Raw genomic sequence first — 25729 nt, forward strand, 5'->3', positions numbered from 1 at the left:
CTCACATAACTACTCCTTTGCCTTAAAGATGGGGCTTTGATTATAGTCTAAATAGTTAATTCAACTAAGGCACTGTGTAGATGACAAGAACACTGGCTTTGGTGCTATTTATAGATTGCTCTCAATGTTCAATGGATACAAAGGGAAAGTGAGGGTCAACCTCCTCCAAATATTTGGCCATGATAGTCTCTTAAGAAGTTCTTGTGCTTCAGCACCAGATACCATCATTATAAAAATTTTATTTATCTCTATATTCACTTTACAGCTGACACCCAAGATGGAACAGGCTGTGCATGTAATCAACTCATAGGTTTTGAAGAGTTGTTGAAATAAAAAGAAGTCAATGGTTGGTTCTTGGGGTTCCCATGTAGGGCAGAAGGGGACTTCTCACTTGTCTTATTATGAGAACTGTCTCCAAACTCTCTTCTCAGTGTTTTTCCATTCCCTACTCATCTGACTGGGGAACGGGGTAAACTTGTGTTAGCTAGTCATAATTTTTAAAAATCTCCTGCTCCTCATCTGTGTTATTTTAATGAGGATAATTTCAATTGTTCCTCATTGCTTTGTAGTAACACAACTGTTAATCAGGTATTAACTAGGGGAACTAGCTCATCCTTTTCCTCCTGTGTCTTTATTCTTGCAGGATAAGCAGCCTGTTTTATGTTCTCTGATTGCTTCAAATTTCCTCTACCAGACTTCTCCCTCAGCCAATTTGTTCTGTGTTTTTACCTATGTGACTGCTTTTTTTTCTTTATTAAATTTTGTGTTTAATGGGAGTTCTTTTATTAGCACCACTGAAAATTGGGCTGCTTTGCCCTAGGGTTAGGGACAGCATTTATTAAAAATAAATTTTTTTAAAAAAATCATTCAAGCAGAAGAAAAGTAACATGTTCACACTCAAAGAACAGAGACAGTTGGCTAACTAGTTTTGCTTGGCACATGGAGTTCTGCCTGACATGAGTCTGTATTCTGCCTGGAAATAACATTCTCACTCATGTCGCTCCCTGATTTGGCTCTGTGGCTCTGTTTGGTAAGATACTGCTGAAATATCTGGCACCACTCTTGAACCAGCGACATAACACTCCTGTGTGAATTGGCTCTTATTCCCAACTCTTGCTGGGCCTGGTCTTTGCTGCCAGGCTATGCTCTTGTATTGCAACTTGCCACTCAGACCTGGTAATAAATACAGAGCTTTCTGCTTATTGTCCTTCATATCTAATTATCTTCTGAACTGTTTTTCTCCAGCGCACCTCGTGATGTCATGCCCTAAGAGATGAGGAGGACAAATTTTAATCACTCCCTGTCTTAAAGGTTCATACTGCCAGTGGTGACCAATCCTGACTGTTAAATTGGTCCTCTTTCATTACCTGATGTGCACCCAATGGATAATAAGGACCACTTCTTGATGGTCCAAGCTGAAACTTTTAGGATCATACTCTGGAGTTGTGCTATTTTTCAGTTTCTCATAAAGAATGATGAGGTTATTGTGTGCCAAGTGCATGCAGCTTCTTATGCTTTCAGAACAGAGGATTTTATGAGGTATCTCAGCAGCTGTGTGTGTCCAGCCAGAGGAAGCAGGAGCTACTGTAGCAGTGAGTTTTCCTGAAGTTGAGGACAACACATGGGGGGCAGTGTTGCTTCAGATAAAGAGTGGAAACTTGTCGTAGGGGAAAAACCTACCAAGCATCCTGCAGCCTAGCAAGCAATGAGGTGAGTCTATAGCTGTAGCCACTGGAATGTGGATCCATCTGCTAGGAAGGCCAGCTGCAACAATATGATGCTAAAGAAATCAATGCGACCTTGACAAGCACGTGGCCTGGTCAGGCAATATTGATTCACTAATGACGTGCTGTTGCATAATCCTTTCCTATTTGGATCTGATGGTTTCTAGACATGATTGATTTCAGTGTTTGCAAGGAAGTGCATAAGAAAGAAAGAACACAAAAAAAGTTGGCTCTTGAAAGTAAAAAATGTTCTGGACACCGGAGGGGAATTCTGTAGCAGGCTGGCAGACTTGTGTATCCTTTCCTTTTTTTCTCGTATATTGAATCTTAATGGTAGCTTCTCATAGAATCATAGAATTGTTTGAGTTGGAAGGGACATTTAAAGATCATCTAGTTACCACTACCCTGCCATGGGCCAGGAAGTGGCCTGACCTTCCACAAGGCCAGGTTGCTCAGGGCCTCATCCAACCTGCCCTGGAACACTTCCAGGGATGGGACATCCACAACTTCTCTGTGCAACCTAGTCTAGTGTCTCACCAACCTCATAATAAAAAACTTCATTGTAGTTAATTTTAATCTACCTTTTTGCCATTTAAAGCCATCACCCCTTGTCCTATCACTCCATGCCCTTGTTAAAAGTCCCTTTCCACAATACTTTTGGTACTAAATACCCAATTTTTTTTGCATGGCAAAATACCACAGAACACAGAAGACCTCGAGGGCTTTGCTAAAATTCTCTGTTCATGCATAAGCCAGGAATTGAAAGTGCTCAAAGAACTTTAGAATGAGGACAACATCTCATTTTTTGGGGATTCTTTCTGGCAAGGAGCTGAGGAAAGAGTGGGAAATGTAAGAGCTGAAAATGCTAAACCTCACAGGCTTCCTTTCTGTGTACTTCAGCACATTCTAAGTTTCTACCTGGATTATTTCAAAAACTGTGCAGGGCTTGACCTGACTTAGCAGTTCTTTTCCTTCTTTATTGCCTTGTACAGTTTGAGGAACATCAACTCGATCCACTTTGGAGGGTATATTTTTCATTCTCAAATTGCCTGTCGATTTGCTAGTTTTGGATTGTGTTTTCCAGGAAACTCCTAATTCAGACTCATGTAGCCATTCATCAGGTAAAGGACATGGATGAAAAATCTATATAGAAAATAGCTTAATGTCTTCTAGCTGGTTCCTTCCTTTCAGACACCTCATTAAGGCTCCACTTCTCATTCAGATTTGGTCTGCACCTCTGAATTGCTCAGTGGTGTGAGGATATATTGAGAGTTCTGTAAGGTTGAAAAGCAACTAGTAAGGTAACATAAAATGGAAATATGTTTATAATTACATGTTACTATTTTAACCAGAGGTTCAAAAGTAACCTCATGCATTCAGTATAAAACCTGTCTCTAACTGTAACTACTGAAGAGCCACTGCTTTCTCAGTTCAAGTCCCAGCCGGGGCATTCTTTAACTATATGAAACTCTTCAAATCAAATAGGAATAGAAACATTACATCTTGGCTTAAAAAAATCATTCAAAATGGTTTTCTACTGGTAAAATATTTAAACATTTGCCTGCAGTCACAGGAATACAAGCAAAATTGTGCTACTGCATGAAAATCTTATGAACTAGCACAACTGGAGGTCTAGATGCAACTGCAGTTTGGTAGATGACTCGTGTACATAACTAAATTATTCTCCAGAAGAATTACTTACTGAGAAATGCTTTCTTTTACAACAATTCCGTAATGGGCATATAGGAAAGAAATAGATATCTCTATACACACATATATGATGTTATCATATAAAATATTACATAGCAGACTTTTAACCTGCCAAAAGCAGACCAGGACTCTGCTTTCACTGAACCGCTCTGTGCCCTTTCATCCTCCTGACAGTCTCTTCATCCTTCCATCCATCTCTGCCCATTTGACCAGGACTGTAGTTTGTGTGCTTCTACCATAAAACTTACTGTTTCTGTGCTGCCAGCAAGTGAAGACAGTTTGTGTTCAGGGAATTGTTTTCTAAGTGCTGCCTGCCTGAACCCTTTTGCAAAAGTTTCTTTTTTACCTGACAGGGCTTTTCCAGCTTCTTGCTTGTTTGCTACCTAAATATGAACACAAGGGAGCACCAGAGGTTGTTTTGTTTTTTGTTCATTTGTTTGGTTTTGTTTTGTGTTGTTTCCTGTTTTTAGGAACAGAAAAAAAAAAGTCTGTGAGTGGGTTTGTTCAGGCATAACCTGGATGGGATCTGTGGCAGAAGTAGACAGTTAAAGACTATTCTTCGTGGCCAGTCCCGGTCAGATCCCAGTGACCTGGGCCATGTTACTGTCCCCCCAGTGGCCAAGTCACCCCCTGAAGGACATCTCTTCAGCTGTCACCACCTCCATTTGCCTCACATGGTTTAGTGGTGGCCCAGGGCATGTTATAGGTGTTGTGTTGGTGCCTGGTGTGCAGTCGTAGGTATGGGGGCAGAGTGGGAGCCCTTTCTACTGAGGTGTGTGTTTGCCTTAGCAGCTGAGAGCTGAGGCTGCTGTGGAGCTCTGCAGGGCAAGGAGCAGCACAGAGCTGGGTGTATTAACATATTTATGTTGTTCTACAGCCCAAAGACGGGAAACTATGATGTGTTAAAGCTACTTATCTGTTGCTCTTGACTACTGCACTGCTTCTGTGTAATCAGCCAGAAAACTATCTTAGGAAGCCCTATTTTGCTTCTTTTGATGTCAAGAAGAAAAATCCCATTTACAGCAGTGATATAAAAACAGGAAGGAGCAGATGCTGGAAAAAATAATTTTAAAATTATTTTGAAGAGGGAAAGAGTGTGCAAAAGGGACTACAGAATAAATTTACCAAGTTTGATTAAGTATGTGACACTAAAAGATCAGAAAATGAAGATACCTTTTAAGAGGGATTCCTATAGGGCTATAAACACTGAAGTTTGCTAGTAAAAGTGTGTTATTTGACCTCCTGAGAAATGTGTGTATTGTCTTCTCCCGTGTGCTCTCTCAAGGTATAAAAGAACTGAAGGCCCTTTTAATAAATTCAGTGGGTGAATTTTTGGAGTCTTGCTTATTTTTAAAGTAAAACTCCTTCAGTGAGCTCAGAGTGCAAGCCTGGGGTCTTACAATTGGGTGCTCTGGTTTGGCTGGGATGGTGGAAGACTGGGAATCTGTCCCTCTCCTGCCATGCAATCTCACCTGCAGTCTGCAGGCTTGCTGCTGTGTCTGCTGACTTGCTCGTGCATGGACAGTTCTCCAGGACTACAAGTCTGGCCACTGGAATGGTTGCTCCTTTTATGCTCACTACCACACTCCATCTTTAGTGGTGTTGTGGTTTAACCTGGCAGGCAGCTAAACCCCACACAGCTGTTTCCTCACTCCACCCCAGTGGGATGGAGGAGAGAACTGGAAAAAAAAGTAAAACTTATGGGTTGAAATAAAGACAGTTTTAAAGGATAGAGAAAGAAAGGGAAGAATAATTACAGTAAGGGAATATACAAACAAGAGTTGCACAATGCAGTTGCTCACCACCCCCTGACTAATGGCCAGCCAGTCCTGGAGCAGCAGGCTGCCACTCCCCAGCCAACTCATCTCCAGTTTTATTGTTCAACATGCCACCTTATGATCTGAATATCCTTTTGGCCAGCTGGGGTCAGCTGTCCTGGTTGTGTCCCTTCCCAGTTTCTTGTGGACCCCCAGCCTCTGTGCCGGCCACGCAGCAAAGAATCTGAAAAGTTCTTGACTTAGTGTAAGTGCAGCTCTTTAACAACAAAAAACACCAGTGTGTTACCAACATTATTCTTATCTTAAATCCAAAACACAGCACTATATTGGCTACTGGGAAGAAAATAACTATCCCAGCCAGAACCAGGACAAGTGGTGCCAAACCACACTGATGTGTGCAGGATTAAGTGACTGCTTTTAGCCAGCTTACAGCAGCTCACAGAGCATGCTGGGTTCACAATTACTCTGTGGCCTGCTGCAAGCTTGAGAGAGGCATTAACTTTGCAGATCTCTTTTTACTGTGTGAGTGTTATGCCCTTTTCTCTTCTGCCTGCTCCCAGGAGCAAGGGGCAGCCCAATAGTATTTCTTTCACTGTCTATATTGACTTACCGTTAACATTTCTCAAAGCTTTTAAAATACAAGTAAAATATAACTACTGGCCCCTTTGGGAATACGTCTGATTTTTCAGGTTTTATCTTTGTCATTGATCCCTTTCCAGTTACTTCAGCCAAAGGTGAGGAAGTGGTGTGTGAATGATGGAACTCCTCTTTTGTAACCAGGCTGTATGAAAGGGTCAACTGTTAAGCTGAGATTCTTACAGAAACCCCAGAAACAGGTTCTCTCTGCTTTTGTGCAGTCAAGACAATTACACCAGGGAGAACACTCTTCAATGCACTGAATTCTCCTTTTTGCTCTTATACTTTTTTCTCTTCCCCTCTTGCCCCCCAGAGGTTGAACTGGACAAAGACTACATAGGGGATGTATCCTATGAGGTCAAACCCATTTCAGGTATTTAGTGTGGCCTCTGCAGTAAGAATTGCTCAACTGCAGTTGCAAGAAAGCATCAATAAATGATTCCTATACAGGGTTTACTTATAAAAGCATTTGAAATTGTTTCTGAGCTGACTTAAAGTAGAGCATAGAAAAGGAGAATAACTGACATTTAGTTGCATCTGATAAGGGTCTTCTGGTCATCATGTCATAGTAAATGGACCTATAATTAAGTGGTAAACACTAACAGAACAGAGAAAGTTTCCTGTCCTTAGTGGTCAGTGATGCTCTAGCATTGTCTGTAGTTACCCTATCCTGTTTTTATATTCAATGGTTGCAAAGTGGGCTGATAAAAGTTCTAGTAATTTGGTGACTAATTCATGGGAGGAAATGCATCTTTCAGGGTGCACGCGGACGAGGACATAAAAGTTTTTCCAGAAGTTTGCAGGAAATATTATTTCCAGGACATGATAATGCCCATCTTCCTAATTCAGAGAGAGGAGGCACAAAAAAATGTGAAAGAAGGTTATGGTTCAGTGATGAGTTCCAGGTTTGTTTCTTCAATTAACCAGGTGTTGCACTGCCTGGACAATGTTTTGCATCAGCCATCATTTCTAACCTAGAAACACAACTGCCAGGCTTCTAAGCATTAGAGAGCAAAGAGGATGTGTGTAGCTGATCTGCCAGTTGATGTAATACTGAAATCCTTTTGGATTTCAGTAAAGCTTTCAATACTGTCTCTCACAGGATCCTTCTGGACTTAATGTCCAGCACACAGCTGGATAAACACATCATGTGGTGGGTGAGCAATTGGCTCACAGGTTGAGCACAGAGGGTAATAGTGAATGGGGACATTAGACTGGTGACCTGTCACTAATGGGGTTCCACAGGGCTCCCCAGGGCAGGGGTCACAGCACCAAGGCTGACAGAGTTCAAGAAGTGTTTGGATGATGCTCTCAGGCACATGGTGTGACTCCTGGGGATGCTTCTGTGCAGGGTTAAGAGTTGGACTCGATGATCCTGTGGGTTTCTTCCACCTTAGCACATTCTATGATTCTGTGCCATCCTGCTAAGACCAAACTTCATTAGCAAATCTATCCTTGAGAGGGAAGGATGTGAACATGTTAGTTTTCTGTTTTTTAGTGGAACAGATGGCTTTGCATTTTCCTACTAGTGAAAAAGACCAAAACCAGTTGAGAGGTGTGGCTGTGGGATAGAGGAGGTCCTTAAACATGGTGACAAGTTTTTGGGCAGATGACAAGTAGTTTTCAGAGATTCGTGAAATCATCTCCTTCCTTGTCTATCCTTTCTGTAGAGATTAGAGCCATCCATTGCAGCACTCCAGTTGTGTGACTTGTCCCACCATGTCTCCGTGATGACAACTGTGTCATAGTTTGCCTCCTGCATCATGGCTTCTAGTTCCTTCCTGTTATCTGGTCTCTTCTCCCAGGTAACAAGCAACAGGGGTAGAGGAAATAGATTCAGGATGCTTCAGGGGATGTTTAAATTTGGTATTAGGAAAAGTTTCTTCACTAAAGGGGTGGTCAGGAATTGGATCAGGCTGCCCAGGGAAGTGGTGGAATCACCATTCATGGAAGGGTTCAAAAGGTGTGTGGATGTGGCACTTGTGGACATGGTTTAGTGGTGAACTCAGTGATGCTGAGTTCATTTCAAATTAGGATAACTTTCTTCTCCAGTTTCCAGGAGAACCCCACTAACAACCCTATTAGCACGCCTGAGGAAAGGGTGAACCTCCTCAAGAACTGGAAAGGGAAGAATTGGTGGGGGAAAGAGGGAAATATTTTAGGCCAACATCATGTCAAAGATGTGATGCTACATCCCAGTATCTCCACAGAGTCTGTGGAGAGGCATAGATGCTTTGAGAGATGCTTTAATTCAGAGCCTTCAGTAGACATCAGCAGAATGTCAATCCAAATGAGTCTCTGACTCATTCCTGTTTTTTAAGTATTTGTGCCTGGTTTTCTAGGTGCCCTTTAGTTTGACTGTGTTTGAAGATGCAATTTGATTGCTGGGTCCACCTCCAGTCCCTCCGTTCTCCTTTGTGTGTGTGGAGTTCTTCCACCCCAATTTGTTTCTCCCACCCTTCCCTTTGCATAGAATGGGAGAGCAGCCTCCAACACAAAGTGCCCAAAAAAGGATTGTGCAGTTATAAGGTGGTTGTCACCATTCCACCTCATTCACAGCAGGGAGGTGACTCAGCTGCCACCCCACATGGCTGGGATGTGTCACAAATGAAAGATGACATTTTGAAATAGTTTGGAAGTGGAGTAGAGGAGAGAGGAGGAGTTGGTCCATGAAAGGACATTGGCAAACATCAGTGCTTCCAATAATTTGAAGCTTTTAGTTAAAGAAATATGCAATTTAGATAAGTATAATACTGTCATCTGAGTTCATTGTGATTTGTTCTATTCTTTTATTTTACAGTGAAGGGAAGAATGGTCCAGTAGTTTGAAGTTTTGCATATGACTTGAGTATTTAAGTTCAACTCCCTGTTCTGTAGTAAATTTCTTGGATTACTTTTACCTCAGCTCCAAAACAAGGTTGAAAATAGTTCTCTGCTCATGAGACCATGGGGAGATTTCAATCACAGTCTATATATATTGTCATGGAGTAGATCTGTTTGATGGACCTCCATGGTGCATCAGTGTTTGTGAAGCACTGGGAGCTCTTTTGAGGGGTAAAACCATGAAAGTGCAAAAATTTATTTTAGTTATTATGGAGGACAAAATGGATTCACTAATTCTGGTGGCATAGTTCAGACTAAAGTTAAATCTACGGTCGTACAGAGACAAATGAGTCTAAAGGCTCATGTGGAAATTAGCACTTGGAGATGGCTTTTTTTTTTAAATGACAGGCTGAGTGCTTCAGGTACTAGAAATGGTGAAATAGGAGTTGTTGAACCCAATAAGTCTGGGGTTTTGTGTAGGGACACTATAAGTATAGGAAGTTTTCACTTTCATGGGTAAACCTCATATTTATTCTTCACAGCAATGGGAGGCTTCAAAAACAGCTAAAGGAGGAACAACTGGGGTACAAACTGGGGTTCAATCAATCACAGACTTCCTTTGCTGCTGTGGGAAATGAGCCTTGCTTTATTTTTGAATTGGGAAAAATATCCTTATCCTGCTTCACAGTGGTCCTAGGTCCTACTGCTCATTTATCAGACTTTTAAAAGACTATTTATGTGCCATCCTGCTGTCTGTGACACTAGAGCCTCATTTGGATATAGCCTAGAACAAACTACCCTGATGCTTCAGAGGCATTATGGGACCATTTGTTGGTGTTAGATATGAAGTGCTGGCCAGAGTTCAAGTTTAGTGTAGTCCCAGCCTGTTTACAAGAGAATCTCCTTTGTGTGTTCAGTAGGACATGCTCTTCTCTGTTTTGCATGTCTACTGTGGGGTGTTAGAACAGCTGACATGTATCACCCTAGAGGAGTTGCATGCTAAAATTGGTAAATCTTTGTTTACAGTAAAGCAGTGCATGGCATTTAAGTGTTTTGAGATTCCTTTTGGGAGATGGAAACTTATATAATAGGATGAAAGAGCATTCTGTTTAAATGGGAAGTGCTTACATATGTTCTTTCTTTGGTAGAGCTGTAATTCCATATTCAGCACTTAATGAACAGGTGACAATGATAAGTGTTGGAAGAATATTGTTACTGAACAAATGTTTCAAGCCAGCAGGTGGAAACATGGATTCATTTAGCATTTATGAATCTTCTGTGTCAAGAAGCCCAGGTCTGTCAAAGGCTTTAATTGTTTCACTAACTGATTAAACTCACTTTAAAATAAGACAGGAATCACTGCTACCAGAAAAAAAAAAGTTGCTTGGTAGTCCAACATTTGTGATTAGAAATCATTCTATATTCCCCAGTTTAAATGTCAGTGCATGTTTTTTTCTTTAGTGATAATTACCAAAGATTTATATGGAGAACAATCATATCCCCTTTCCTTTTTGTTTTATAAATTAGGTTCCATTTGTGGGATGTTTTTTTTCTCTTTCTGATCATACTGTTAGCCCTGTTTCACACCACTTCTAATCTTAGTGGATCTTTGTGACTGTAGGTGACAGAACTGTCTGCTTTATCCCAGTAGAGGCATCTCGTAATGGTCTAACAATTTTCTTTTACTGGAAAGAAGGGCACCTTGTGTATTATAATGATGTTTTTTCCCCCCATTCCTGCATTTTGTTGGTGTCATCTGCTGAACAACTAATGCAACATGCTCTGTCTTTTCTTTTGATTAGTGCCTGCCTTAAAGCCACAATTCTTATTAGTCTTTAACTGTGTGCCTTGACTGTGATCCTTAAGTGCACTCACTATCATTCCTCCATTCTTGCCTTTGGCCAATTTCTGTTACTTTTTGAGTTTAATTTTGTAAGTGGAAAGGCAGAGTAAAACTGGTCCTGATGGGAATTTACTAGTAAATTCCCAAGGCAATGAGTTTTGTTTTTTTTTTTTCCAGTGGGGGGAAAAGAGCAGTTTCAGTTGTGGGGAAAAAAAAAGAAAACAAGAAAAAGTTATCCTGGTAATTGTTGAGGAAGATTACATTGCAATGCAAGAATATGTAGCCCCTACTATGCCTTGTAGAATCAGAAAATTTTTTAATGTGTACACATGTGTGTTGTCAAATTGACTCACCACCAAACTTGACCTTCAAGCTACCTCTGGCACAGTAGTAAAGACATGTCTGGGGGAGGAACTCAGGTGCTTCTGAGTAACTTAATATAGGTCCATGTCCACACAGCACCCTGACTTTCAGACTTCAGTGGCTGCTCGTCAAAGTTCTCCAAAGGAAAACTTTTTGCTTCAAATTTGCTTGTGAAATGTTTAGTTGCTTCTAAAAATCATAAACATAATGCTGCTTTTCCTAAAAGTGTTTTAAGTGAGTTCTCATTATCGTATAAAAATATGTTCTTTTAAAACTTCTGACAGGGCTGAGAGGAGTGAGCATCTTGCATGCTTTTCCTATTCTTTGTGTAAATAGGAATAGACAGCAAGAAGAGGGAAAAAATTGAAGCAATCAGAACAACTTGTTGCAAAATAATTGCCATTATTAAACATGCATAGCTTAGTTTTAAATCTTCTTTATGGGAAAAACAAACTCCCAGTTGTTACAAATTTGAAGTGAAAGTACGCATTTTATTTAAAAATTTTAAAATACATTTTTCCCAAACTAGTCCTATTTTTTACTAAAATTTCACCTAAAAAGGTGAAAATGTGGCAATCTAGCTTCTCCAAGTAACAAAGTAAGAGCTAGCAGGAAGTTTGAAGTGCAGGGAGCCCTGAGCAGCAGCTACTGGAGCCACTCTGGGAGATGGAAAGCCAGAGTAGAGCCTGAAATCTGACTAGTCTCTGAGATGGGGCAAGGAAAATGGTCCTTGTAGAGTCTCCTGCCTTCTGTTGCTGTTGCAGCTCCGTCTGGCAGGCTGTGGTTTTGTGGCAGCTGTGATGGAGAGATGCTGGAAGCAGGGGAATCTTTAGACCTGGAGGGTGTCTAGCTGCAGCAGGCTGGCTGGCACAGAGGAAATAGTATGCATTTACCCTTTACTTGATCCACAACCAGTTTTAAACTGTAGGACAAGCAATTATCAATAAATATAATAGTGACATTACTTTAAATTATTAATAATTATATCAATTATTAAATTTCTTCCTTCGGGCTTCCCAGCAGACTATAATACTGGTCCTTGACCTCAGGAAAGGGAGGGAAATGACCAAAGTCCTGGTCCTAGCATCTCTGCTTTCTTTATAGATCCACCACCTCTCCAAACTTTGTGATGCCTGGCAGCAATCCACAGTGGTGCATGCTTATAGCAGATGACTGCTAACATCGGGGAAGGGAAGGCAGCTGGAGGCTTGGGGTTGCCATTTTGTATCAGAGCTATAGGCTGTAATTCTCCACCTTTGAATGTGTGAGTAGACTTACCTGGTTCTTGTTATATTCCCTTTACCACCTTACTAGGGAGGTTAGGACATTGTCCTAAGATGCAGTTTCTGAAAATGCTGTTACAGAAATAGTTCTTATGATGGAAAGTCATTTCGTCCAGCCCCTATACTGCTGCTTCTAGAATCTGCCTTCCCTGCTACCACAAGTACTGGAAGCTGCAGATGTAGACCTGGTTTGGTGGCTACAATTTATTAATTTCTCTTCCTACCCTTTGTATTGTGTGCCTAGCATGGAAACAGTTTTTGGCAGTGACACTCTCTGTATCACATCCAATATCAGCATCCCAGGTGTGGCTGCAATCTTTAAGTGCAGTTGCAAATACAAGTACTTAGTATTGGGCTAATGAGTTCTTACCAGAGTACTAAAACAAATCTTGATAATGTGGATGTGTTTGTATTACAAGAAAGTTCTCCCTCTTCTTCTCTCTCAGCTTGGTTTCATATTTCCTAAACCCAATGCTGACATCAGGTACATGTATGTAGACACATGGACAATGGCTCCTTCTGTAAGCTGAACTATTCCTGTCTCAAAAGAATGGAGAATTTTGTGACTTACCCTGGAGCACTGCGGTGTAGCTGGCAGCGATAGAAAAAGCAACAGCAGGGAATGAAGGAAGGTCTTTTCTAGATGATTTTAAGTTCAGGATGCACTTACAATTGAGCTTTTGTTTGCTGTTGTTCTTTTTAAATAACTAAAAATTCAGGGAGTGTGCTGGGGGAAGCCACTTCGATAGGTTGGGTGTTCATCTGTCCCGGAGGATGTGGTCTGAACAGGGTGGACAGTTTCCTTCTCTGTGCAGAACAGAGCAAGGATTGTCTGAGTATGAGAAAGGCAAAGCAGTGATCCTTCAGACCACAGCCTTGTTACTCTGGGCTTTTATGCTTGAAATCAGGAGATTCTTTAGCTCAGCAATTTGTACTGTGCTAAGACAAAATGAATGAAAAATGCAGCCTAGGGAAAAGACTGAGGCTTTCTTGGGTTTGCACTGAGGTTGCCCCCTTGATATCTTTGAGGGTTTTTTTTGCTGAGATTTGCCTTTTCTGTCAAAATATGTAGGGAGGTCTGGGACTTTGTTTTCGGAACTAGGGAGAGACTGGGATTTGAAGGAATACATGCCATCCCTCTTAGTGTGTGTAATAATGCAAAGCTGAATTTTTCACCTTTTGGCATTGTGTACTGTTTGATTCTTACCACTGTGACAGTCTCCCACTTCAGAATGATACACAACTTTAGAGCTTTGGTGGGAGAGGGACTGTATTTTCTTATGGTGTTGCAAACACTAGCCTTTGCTTAGGGCAAAAGAGTGAGCAGAAGTCTGGGGTAGCTTGATCTCATTTGTCAGACTCCATACTCCAGTGATGTGTACGAAAGGAAATGTAGAACCAGATAACACCCCAAAATTATCTTGTATCTGCGCCCACATTCATCAGTCCAGTGAGCAATATCTTTCCCTCACACCAAAGGGTTACACTGAATTGCTGCTGTGGTTAGGTCCTGCATCTCTACAAGTTGCCCACCTCTGCAGCATCTCTCCTACTGCCAAGGTGTGCTCCTGGCTGGTAGCTCTGCCTCAGGCCCTTCCTGTACTCAGTTGAAATGAGACAAGAAAGGACAGAGGAATTATTCCAGCCCCTTCCTTTTGTCTCAGGGCCATCCTGACTCTGTGGGGACTTTTAAAGATGTACTGTTTTTCTTTTTTCTTCTAGAAGACTCCATGCATGTTTTTTTCATTTGCAGGGGTTTGGATTTGCTAAACCAGTTCCCTTGCAGGTGTACACACCTTTTACTGATTGAAAACAAGCGGTAGAATACATACCCTATTTGTTTCACCAACTTTGTAAACCTCACTGCAGGAAGATGAGCTGTGAAGCTGGTGCTGGATTAGAGTAAATGTGATAAATGGCATTTTCCCCCTCATGTTCAGACAAATATTCAGGTTTGATTCATTTGCAAGGAAGTAGGAGTGTGTGAACAGCAACTTGAGTGCTGCTTTCTCTTCATTATTCACCTAGTTAAGTCCTCATTTTGACTTGTTTGCCTTTCCTGTAATCACATATGTTTTTCTTACCTCTGCATACATTGAATGTGCCTTGAAAGATTCAAGTCCTGGTGTAACTTTTGAGTAACTGCTTTGAGTTTAGTGGAGCTGTTTTTTAGGCACAACTCATGGAATTAGGGTGATATAAGCCAGAAATTAATCAGGAACAGTGTTCTGGTAGCTCTTGACCTCCCAGACACAGATGCTGATCCCATTGCCTTTCCCATGTTACTGGCTTAAAGTTGCTCTCTTACTCCCCTCATACTACAGAGATCAGAGCCTGACTCTCTCTGCTGCCTCTTACCTAAGGCTGTTCCAGTGCTACATGAGGGAGAAAGGGGGAAAGAGGAACACTCTGGAACAACACTGCAAGCCTCCCCAGCAGTAAACTTTGAGTCTTTTACCCGTCTTGCTTATGTGATTTTAATTTGGCCACAGAAGTCACACTAAAAGTGAGCCCATGCTCTGCATATTACGCAAGAGTTCAAGAGTGACAGATCTTTCTGGGGAGCTTCCAACAACAGAAAACACAGAGCAACTAGAGGCGAATGAATGCATGAATGTTTTATTGTCGGCTGGGTAATGCTGTTATTGTGGCATGGGCAGGAGTATTTGATGTTGTGCTGGTCACTAATTCATGTGTGAAGCCTCAAACATTGATCTGTGCGGATTAAATGCATGCTGAAGATGTTTTCTGTGCTGTGCCACTTCAAATTCTCTCTCACGATTCAACCCATTCAAAGCAAATAATTTTCCGTTTCCCATTTGCCAGTGAATGTGTGCCATTTAGTTTGTAATTGGAACACAGTATGCTGCGTGTGTCTCTGCTAAATCATGAAAAGTGGTCCATTTTCTAAATTGCACAAGTATTTGTCACCTTTGTTTTAAAATGAGAGCCATAAATTTTATGGGGCATGTGAATATATATATTAGTTTTCCCACACAGGTGAATCAGTCATGGTGTGATCTGACATGGGCTTTATGACCCTGCTAAGGTTATTTTCTGTACTAAATTTTGTCTGTTGCTTCTATATTTAGAATTTAGCTTTGAATTTTTTTAAGGGAACAGAAACATGGAAAAAGTAGGCATATCAAAAGGTCTGTGCTTCTACATGTTATTCATAAGCCAAGAGAATCAATGAGCTATGCCAATTTGGCACGTTGAAGATGCTTAACAGTCCATTTCTTATTAAATAGGATACATTTAAAAACTTTTATTTTACACAACTGTGGATCTGTTTGATTAATGTGTTTTCTAGGGAGTTTTTAAATACTTGTATTGGCTGAGCAAAGTCCGCTAATGCTTGATGGGGCATGAGAGTGGCCTCAGCCTACCTGTAATGTGGAATGTCAGCTGACGGAGGAGACAGAAAGGGTTATGTTCCTAATCTTATGGGGGATAAAATGCAAATGAATTAATGGAACAGAATTCCTTCACACTTCTGGAAATTCATTTTTTTTCAGATCAGCAAACATTATGAAAACCTTGCCATCTCTGCCTCTGAAGAAACACGTGCCTTTCAGAAAGTGAAAGAAAGAAACTCTTCTTATTTTTTCATTTTCTGATACCACTTTTTCCCCTTGAATATGTGCTGTGTTTTTCGGGTTTTTGTGGTGGAGAGGATGAGAGACAGAAATGGGGGCAGTTTGCAAGCAGTGTGACTTAACATGAAGGGAGTTAATCAGAGTTCATGTGCCAAGCCAGTGTTAGCCAAAAAAAGCACGTCTGCTCTTTCTGAGAGAATAAATATCTTTGTGCTCTTCAGCTGTCTTTGTATTTTGGTGGGGGGAGGGGGAAAAAAGATTTCGAAGAAATGCTGTAGGATTCCTCTCTGCTTAATATTTGTAATACACATCATCTGTAGTGCAAAGAGGATGGCAAAGTGCAGTGCAGAGAAAAATGCTGATACAGAGTTGGAGTGGGGTTATCTGATATGCCTAATAGTACTCTCGGTAAAATTTTTTAGAGTTGCTCAAAGAAATCGAATTTAGGCCACTGCCAAAAACTGCTGAAAACCCCATCTTGGGCTAAGAGCCTTTTTCCGAGGTTAACTCAACAAGAGCTTTACCAATTTGTGATGCAGGATTGAAACCAATAAGGAAATATGAAATAAGAGGAAATCTGGAAATGCTCAAAGTGGGTAGTATGGTTGGGAGAGTGATTGTAGAGGGACAGTCCTCTCTTTTCAGTCCATTGGGCTGAGCAGTGCTAAACTGAGGAGTGGGCTGGTTTGCAGAAATGTGTATGTTGGCTGGAATAAGTATGAGGATTGACCCTGAGCTTAATTCGCTGTTGTTCTCCTGAACCGAGTAAGTGGGTAGTGGAATCTTGTCCTCTAGTGGAATTGTTGGTCTATTTAAAGCATGTCTCTGTGCTTACTCTAATGGGTTTTACTAGTCTTACCTCAATATTGTTTTTTATCAGTAAGGAATAAACTTGACTGGAGATATGAATACAATATACACTGTAACATGGACAACCTTCAGATTAGGATTGTATTATGTCAAAGCTAGGTTTACACTGCACTTAAATAAAATATTGTCAGCATCTTGTTCTGCCCACACCAGTACATTTTCTGAGGTTCAGAGACAACTTCTGTCCTGTTCCTATCTCCTCTTGTCACCAGCAGCCGGATTTTCACAGGAGATAGTCACTCACCAGGTCTCATTTTCACAGAGACCAGCTTCCTGTGCATTGTTTAGGCTGTCATAGTATGATTGCAATTTATGTCTGTAGTAAGGAAGCTTTACAGGGGATTTAAGCAGATTTAGTATAGGAGCAAACCATACAAACTGATGATTTGGCTTCTATTTTTTCCAATTACACAATATGAAAAGGATTCTCTGAGCCAGGTGCCTAAGGAGAGGTGAAACCTACTCTCCTCACTTATCAGTTGACAAGTTGCTTCAGAGCACACAGGTCTCATTAGATCTGGAAATTCGATGCCTTGTTCTATCATAAATTTTTTAAGATTAATATGGAGGAGGCTAGCTTTCTTTTAGTGCTTCACTATTTGATTTAGCCTAGATATTATTTCCCAGTGGAGAAAGAGTTGTTTACTTTGGAAATATCATGAGTGGTGGAATATCGAGAATTGAGCAATCATTTCCTTGATGCTTACACACAGACATCACCAAGATGCAGGGATACTTACAAAATGCAATATTCAGGTAGAATCACTTACAGAAGTGGTTTGATCAAGCCATAGCAACTAATGAAAGGGGAAAGCATACCTAGCAGTTACTATGAGTGCATTATGAAGGAAGCATCCTAACTTTTGTCTTTGAAATGTATTGTGTGATTCAGAGGTACTAGAGTGTATAAAATGATACCACCTTTGTTAACTTAAAAACCATTATCAGCCTGACTCAATTCTATGTGTTTCCAATGCAAAAAACCCCATCCTTTTACTCCTGGAGAGTTTCTTTGAAGTGGTGCAGCTTAGAACAGGCTGTGGTACTGAATTTCTTTTGTTCTCATTTGCTTATATTGATAACCAGTACAAATCTGAGGGCAAACAGTAAATTTGTTCTCCCTTAAATGGGATCATTCATGCAAGGGCTTTGGGATTAGATTTTAAATTGGCACTTTTTAAACCTTTGCTATAGTTACAGACTCAGTGAGCTATGTTCACCTTTCTTAGAGCTAGAACTAGCTGGAAATTAGTTTCCTCATTTGTCAGAATATGTTTTCTAGCATGCATTTACCCTGTCTGCTAAAAACAGAGCAAAACACTCAAAAACTAATGTAGTTTAGCTGAAAATGTACAGCTTTATTTCCTCTTCTAGAGAAACAAAACACAAAGAGTAGCCAAGAAAAAAATAAATATCTGGGAATGCTGTTTAAAAGAAAATCCTGTGAGGGGAAGGAAGAGAAAAGGAGAACCCGATAAGCAGTTTTATGCTTCTGATGACCGGTATATTTAAAATATACCTCCTCTTTACACCTCCTTCTTCACCTTCCTCCAGTTCCCTTGCATTATCTCTTCCCTGTAAGAAGGAAAACAGATAAATTCAGGTAGCATATAAATCCCTGCTGTTGTGACTGTGAGATAACTGCTCTTGGGATGCGACTTTTGTGGTGACAATCAAATGGGGGACAGGGCTGGTGGGACAAATGCACTGAACATTCTACAAGGAAATGGACTGCATCAGTCTCTGCTGGGTTTATCAGGCATTTGCATGTCTGAATGTGTTGTCTCTGGAAGAGAGAAGTGAACTTCTCCCTGTGAACAAGGGCGAGCAGGGGCTGGAGGTGGGTTTGTGTGGCAGGGATCACTGTGGTCATGAAATGGCTTAAGTTTCACACTGTACCCTGGGTGTTTGTGTCTTCAGTGTCTCCAGGCTTGGACTGGAGCTAATATTTAAATTGCAGTGCTTAGATTTTTAAAAAGGATAGTTTCAGTATGAGGTACTTTTATTAGTGAGAATATTGTAACAAGCCAGGCTGTAATATTGCATCTGTTGGAAGATATTGGCAAGGAATTGCTGATTGTACTTTCTGTGAGTACACCCCTATAATCACTGCTATGCAAACCAGCTTTAATGCTGGTCCTGCAGGCACCTATGTCCTTCAGTCTCAGCATGAACAGATTAATGCACCATGCAAGGTGAGGAGGTTTGTTGAATATGTGGAAATCCAATTTGCAGGCCTGAGAATGAATAAGACTTCTGAGGCAGTTGAATTGGGAAAGGGAGCACATAAATAAGGAGCAACTCCCCTTTGAGATGAAGTTCAAGAAAAGGAAATTTTAGACCTCTGCTCAGAGCAGTGAGTGAAATGAATTAAAGGTGTAGAAAACTTGACTATGCCCATGTCACAAGGTAGAGCAGCATCAAGGATTCTGGGCTCTTTAGTTTATTTTGCCATTGATACTATCATAGCTGCCCAGCTGAGCCTGTTCTAATTTTATATCCTTTAAATCATTTTTAAAAAATGACCTGCATTCCCCTTCAAGAGTGATACACTTTGCAAAGCCCTCTGGAAGAAGGGGACAAGAATGTCATACACATTCTGTTGTTTCCTCTTGTGGCAGGGTATATTCAGAGCAGATGGGGCTGCTAACTCACTGTTTCACTGTGGAGGTATTTGCTAAGTAATGGATTAGGCAGAGGAGCAGACCGAGAATTCTGTGCTCTGATACCCTGCTGAGTCTGCTCAGATGGTAATGTAGAATGTTTGTTCTCTTCAGGGGTGTAAAGTACACCATCAAAATGCATAAAAACAGGCCCTTACAAAAATTGTGCTTCTATATAAGCTACAAGGAAGATGGAGAAATGAAAAATTAAATGAAGCCAGGCTTTTTTTTTTTTTCCCAAATGAAAGGAGATCTCTCATTGCAAATGGTGAGAAGCCTGAAAGAGAATTCATCAGCTGGGGGCTTCTGTATGGGTTCAACCAGAAAAAGAACAACTATTAGCAACTAGTGCATCCCAGCACTGGTTTGCAAGAAGGTTGCTAATAAATCATATCACTGCATCAAATGTGAGCAGTAGAAGTCAGGAAAATAAGGAGAAAGATAAAAGTCAGCAATGTTCGTGACATCTAATGAAGTAATTTTGGATATGTGCTTTCTGCTGGGGTCTACTAATACATCCAGATTAATTTTTGGTGCTGCAACTGTTTAAATTGCTATTGCTCTGGTGCACGAAGACAGTGCCTAAGTTTGGTTTCATAGTATGAGGACTGCAAAGAAATACAGTAAATAATCATATCCTCCATATCTTTTGAAGAAGTCAGAACAAAACTATCTTTCTGTCCAGAAGTTAGCTGACAGTGGTGATGTTAAAGAAAGAAGGAAAAGCTAGAATAGTAGGATACACTATCGGTGCCTACTCCATTCTTTATAGAAATATGTGCTGAAATAAAATGATGTGCTTTTTTGGCTGTGGTCTACCAAATGAGCAAACACATAATCTTAGTGTCTTCTCACAGTTGCTTGACTTCAAGTTGATTTTATCAAAATTTTCATTTAATTGTATGGTGGCCGCTGGGGCTCCCTGACCTCATGTGTGTGATGTGGAAACAGGTGACAATAGCCACTGAGAGCTACTGTCTGTAGGTTCTTTATTTTAGGTGCCTGTAAGAATTTGTTTTGGATTCTCATGTACTTCATTTACAATGAGGATCATGAACTTGGGTTAAAGTAGCAGTTTCAAATGTTTGGTGCTGAAAAACTGGACACGACATGTCAATGTATGCTCACAGCCCAGAAAGCCAACCACATCCTGAGCTTCATAAAAAGAAAGATGGCCAGCAGGTCGAGGGAGGTGATTCTGCCCCTCTATTCTACTCTGTAAGACCCCACCTGAATTACTGTGTGCAGCTCTGGAGCCCTCAGCACAGGAAAGACCTGGACCTGTTAGAGCGAGTCCAGAAGAGGGCCACAAAAGTGATCAGAGGGGTGGAGCACCTCTCCTGTGAAGGCAGGCTGAGAGAGTTGGGGTTGTTCAGCCTGGAGAAGAGAAGGCTCCAGGAAGGCCTTATTGAAGCCTTTCAATATACAAAGGGGGTTTATAGTAAAGGAGAGACTTGTTACCAAGACCTGTAGTGACAGGACAAAGGTGAGGTTTTAAACTGAAAGAGGATATTTTATATTAAGCATAAGGAAGAAATTTTTTATGATGAGGGTGGTGAGACGTTGGAGCATGTTCCCTAGAAAAGCAGTGGATACCTCATCATTGCAGGTGTTCCAGGCCAGGTTGGATGGGGCTTTGAGTAACCTTGTCTAGTGAAAGGTGTCTCTGGCCATGGCAGGGGAGTTGGAACTAGGTGATCTTCAAAGGTCCCTTCCCATCTAAACCATTCTATGATTCTATGAGTTTTGGTCTCTGCAATATAAGAAAGATATTAAGCTCTTAGACAGTGTCCAAAGGAGGGCAACGAAGATGGGGCCTTGAGGGGAAGTTGTATGAGGAGCAGCTGAGGGCACTTGGTCTGTTCAGCCTGGGGAAGAGGAGACTGAGGGGAGACCTCATTGCAGTTACAACTTCCTTGTGAGGGGAAGATGGGGGGCAGGCACCGATCTCTTCTCCGTGGTGATCAGTGACAGAACCTGAGGGAATGGCCTGAAATTGTGTCGGGGGAGGTTTAGGCTGAATATTAAAAGAAGGTTCTTCAGCCAGAGGGTGGTTGGGCACTGGAACAGGCTCCCCAGAGAAGTGGTCACAGCACAAGCCTGACAGAGTTCAAGAAGCATTTGGATGATACTCTCAGGAACATGGTGTGACTCTTGGGGATGCTCCTGTGCAGGGCCAAGAGTTGCATTCATTTGGTCCCTTCCAAATCTGCATATTCTGTATTTCTGTGAAATATTCCTGTGAAGGGCAATGGGAAAGAGAGACAAAACAAGGGGAATAAAACCTGTTGTAGAAAGGAATATAAAAGTTCAGTGGGCATTACCTTCAAGAGCTTTGCCTAGGTGTCTGCACAAATAAAAAAGCCTCTGAAGAGAAGGAAGTCCTGCTCCCTGTTCCCCATGAGATGCTTTTTGATGCACACATGGACATCCAGCTTAGGCAGAACAGGAGGAGGCTAAGGAAGAGAAACTCCTGGGGCTTTCTTTGTGAGGTCTAGCAAGGAGTAAAAAGTAGAGAACCAACAGCAAACATAAAAGGCAGCTGAAGGATTAGCTGGAAGTACTGAGAGCAGTGTTACATTGCAGGTATGTGTGCAGTCACATCTGCAACTGCCAAATCTGGTGAGGAAAGATTCCATCATTCTGGTCTCTGCTCAGCCAGCACTGCTACGGATTTTCTATTTCTGGTATAAAGGGGGAACATATCAGTTGTTCTGCTACCTAGAAAAAGGAGACTTATATTCCAGTAGGTGTGGAAATCTAAGTCCAAGACCTAAAGGAACCCTGAATTGAGAATTAAAGGTGTTAAATCACCTCAGCTGCTGCAGGGAGACAAGTAACCTCAGTGTGAGTGGGGTTGCTTGAGCTCCCTCCTGTGTCTACTTTTGTGATAAAGGTGAGACTCAATGAGAGACCTAGGCAGGGAAGACTTTAGTTGGCAGTTTAAAGTAATTCTGAAGTCTCCTGTGCTAGTAAGGCAGTTATGAAGACAGCATAGGGGAAAGTCTAGCAAGAGGAATAAGAAATATTAGGTTCAGTCTGGGATGGGGAAAGTTAATTGCAACATAAAAGTGTTGTTATGGTAATAATGAGAAATCCACCTGTGGAAAGCAAAGTGTGAGGCTGAACCTGCTATTTCTAAAATTTACACAATAAGCCAGTGTTTGATTTAATAAAAAAATTGGTTTAAAAATTCTTTAAAGAAAAATTTAAAGATTTAAAGAGAAGATTGTCTCTGCTAAGGTATTCAAGATTTTTTTGGTCTCTGCTCCCTCTGATTTTCTCTGGGACCAGAAATTTCAGTATTTCAGATCAGTAGTCTTTGAAGATGATATTTTAACCCCGTTTTATCCTTTCCCCCCTTCAGTATATTATAGAACACTGGAATGAATAACTTCTAGCTGATTTCTTGTTCTGTTTCTGTGTTACTTTCATTGTTTCTTTTGCCATGTCATCAAGCTTTCAGGGGTGAAAAAGTATTGAAAAGGTGCAATGCAAGGAAAGGGAAAACACACACATTCCACAATGGAAAAAGAAAAAAACAAACCCTGAAATTGTTAGTTTCTCTGGGTTAAACTGCAAAACGTAGAAAGGAGGAAAGAGGGGAAGAACCTTTTCTTCCCTCAAAATAAGAAAATTGAACTTGTGATGACATGTGGCTTAATGAAGGGTTTGTGTGCCTTTAAGCTCCTATTTTTCTTGAGGTACTTGAGAGAGCTATGAGGAGCTGCCACTCCCAACAAAACTTGCTTTCAAGGATCAACTCTTCGTAACTTTAAAATGTTCTTTTAAAAGGGTAAAAAAACCCCAAACCACAAAAAAACCCCCCACAAAACCAACCCTGTGAATGGAGAGCATGTTCTATCTTGGGATAAATTTGGGTCCAGGTGTCTCCAATCTCTTTTTTTTTCACCCAGACCTGATTCAGTGTTGTCCTGTTGCCAGCCAGAGGGCGAGTGGTGTCAGTAACAAAGTGTGATCATTGGTCTCATAACTGGGATGACAAAAATCACTCAGGTATCAAACTTCAGTTTTTCAATTCCTTAAAAATGATACCTCTCTAAAAAGGAATGTTAGTTCAAGCACACCTACCATGAGGAGCAGAAGACTGGATGCTTTCTGTGGAATGTATAATTGTATAAGGGGATAGGAGGTGGGAAATTGCTCTGAACTTTGCCTTTGAAGTGGTGAAGCAATTTTTGATCCAGTTTACAGATGAAACTAGAAAAGAAGTTTTAAATTCCAGGGGGAGGGAAATCAGTGCTGGTTTGACCACTGGAACTATCACCATTATGTTTATTTGGATTACAGTCAACCCCTTCCAGATTAATAATCACAATAAAGCCTTTCAGCTTTATCAGACCATCTGATCTGATCTAACCTGTGGATGTGAAGATAAAAGGTTAATCCCCAGGGCCAACTGCTTTTCTTTACCTTTTCTGTCTGAAAGCCCTGAATTCTTGTCTTGCCTACCCACCTTTGGAACATGTCTCTTGCTGTCTTGTAACACTAATACTGGTTTACATCTGACTGTGCAGAGGACTGCAGTCTCTTTGAGCAGCAACTGCCTATTCAGAGATGCTTGCAAGTTCCTTTGGTATTTCCTCTCCTCTCCTGGCAACTCCTCTCAGTATGATTTATGAAGAGCGAGCATAGCTGGGGGTGATGCGAAGTATCAACACCTCTGAATTCCAGTGATAGGAGCTGGGTAATTAATAACAACAAACTAGGAGTGTTTGCTTTGCATGGAGATCACGTAGCAGAGAAGTGTTGTTCTGTATTCTTTGGGAATGGGGGAAGTCAGTCCTAACACTTCCCTGTGCGGTTAAATCTGCATGTCATTTTCCTTAGATAATTAAGTAATTCCAGCCTTTCAAGGAGAGAAACTCCCTCCCTTTCCCCTGTTAGCTTGCAGATGTAGTACATGTACCTTGCGGCAAATCAATGCTAACTATATTACCATGCATTATTGCAGTAATGGAGTAGAGTGAGCCCAAGGAAAAATGTTCAACCCTTGCCGATTGCATTATGAGCATGAGGATCTTTTATGTAGCAGACTTATTAATTGCATTTTCATTTGTGTCCCTGGATTTTAACCCTTTTGAGATTGCTCTTCTGCTCATGAGTGCCACTAAAATTGACAAGGGTTGGACAGGTTCAGAAAAGGGAGAAGGACAAGAGTGGTCTCTGCGGTACTGCACTGGAACCTGGATGTCTGTGACAGAGCTGAGGAATAGATATAAACCACCACCAAAAGAATGAAGCTGTTAAATCACTTAGTAGAACACAGAATAAATATACTCTGCGTTTGGAGTAACAAATGTTATGGTCAGGTGGTCTTTCAAGGGAAGGGGTTGCCTTGAACCTTCAGTTTCAAACCCTTCACGTTTTGGCCTCTCCACTTGTGTACTCATTGCCTGCTACAGGCTTTGCATTGCACGAAATACCTGTGCAGGTCTTTCCTCCTCCCTCCCCAGATGAACTCCTTGATTTGCCATTTTTATTTTTTCACTTGCATTCTGTCTGAAGGCAGTGAACTTGTATGTTGTCTTTAAGTCATAATCTAGACTTCAGAGAGGGGATTGTCTCTTTGCTGCATTTGCAGGCCTTTTCCTGGAGCCTGACAGTAACTCTAGGCATTGATAAAGTTTAAATTATTATTAACTTAGTTACTGGCATTTTTATCATGGAAGTGCATGCAGCTGTGATGCCTGGCCTTTGCCAGCCAACTACTGAACGTTCATTACACTGTGTGCAGGCTACATGTTGTTCTTTTCATGGGGCCAGTATTATCTTTTCTAATTTCCTTTGGTGGTGTGAAACTTCAGTTAGTCCCTTGTGAGTTGAAGCTATTTCCCAAGACAGTCTACCAAAGGCTGCAATAGATGCCACTTAGTTTTGTCCTTTTTTCTGTCTTAGAGGTGCTGGGAGCATAAATTTACCTGAGACTCCCCCTTTCAGAATGTTTCAAATTCTGTTTACATGATGTTTGATTCAACCTGACTCCTTTTAGGAGTTAGTTATTGCTGATTCAGTGCACAGGAGATCTGGGGACTGCCAGGACTGGCTAGGTAAGAAGCACCTGCCTACAGCCAGCTGCTTGCTGCTGTAGTTTTGTGTTATTTTTCTTTATTTCCCTTTTGTTTTGTTCTTTCTCACTAAATATACAACCTTCCCTTCATGCTCACTAGTATAAAGTCTTTCCTCAGTGCTGTAGTTCAATTTCTCTCTTGTTTGGGGTTCTTCTTAAAAGAGGGGAAGGAAATAGCCATAGGTGAGAATCTTAAAAGGTGGTGTTTGTTGTGGAAGAGAAAACAGCACCAAGCTGTCGCAGGTTCAACATCCTCCTGTGAAGTCCCACCATCAAAGCTGGGGTCACTGCCAGACATTTCTCTCTAGCTTGCTAAGAAAATTCTGCCTTTGTGCACACACTCACAC

At 41.2% G+C, this 25729-nt stretch overlaps 1 long non-coding RNA gene across 1 annotated transcript in view; it reads right to left on the minus strand.

Annotated features, from left to right (window-relative positions):
- LOC135418207 (uncharacterized) overlaps positions 1-25729 on the minus strand; it is a 111908-nt gene that overhangs the window by 80189 nt on the left and 5990 nt on the right. The window lies entirely within an intron of this gene.

The sequence above is a fragment of the Pseudopipra pipra genome, chromosome 8 (genome assembly GCF_036250125.1).
Source record: "Pseudopipra pipra isolate bDixPip1 chromosome 8, bDixPip1.hap1, whole genome shotgun sequence".
NCBI lineage: Eukaryota > Metazoa > Chordata > Aves > Passeriformes > Pipridae > Pseudopipra > Pseudopipra pipra.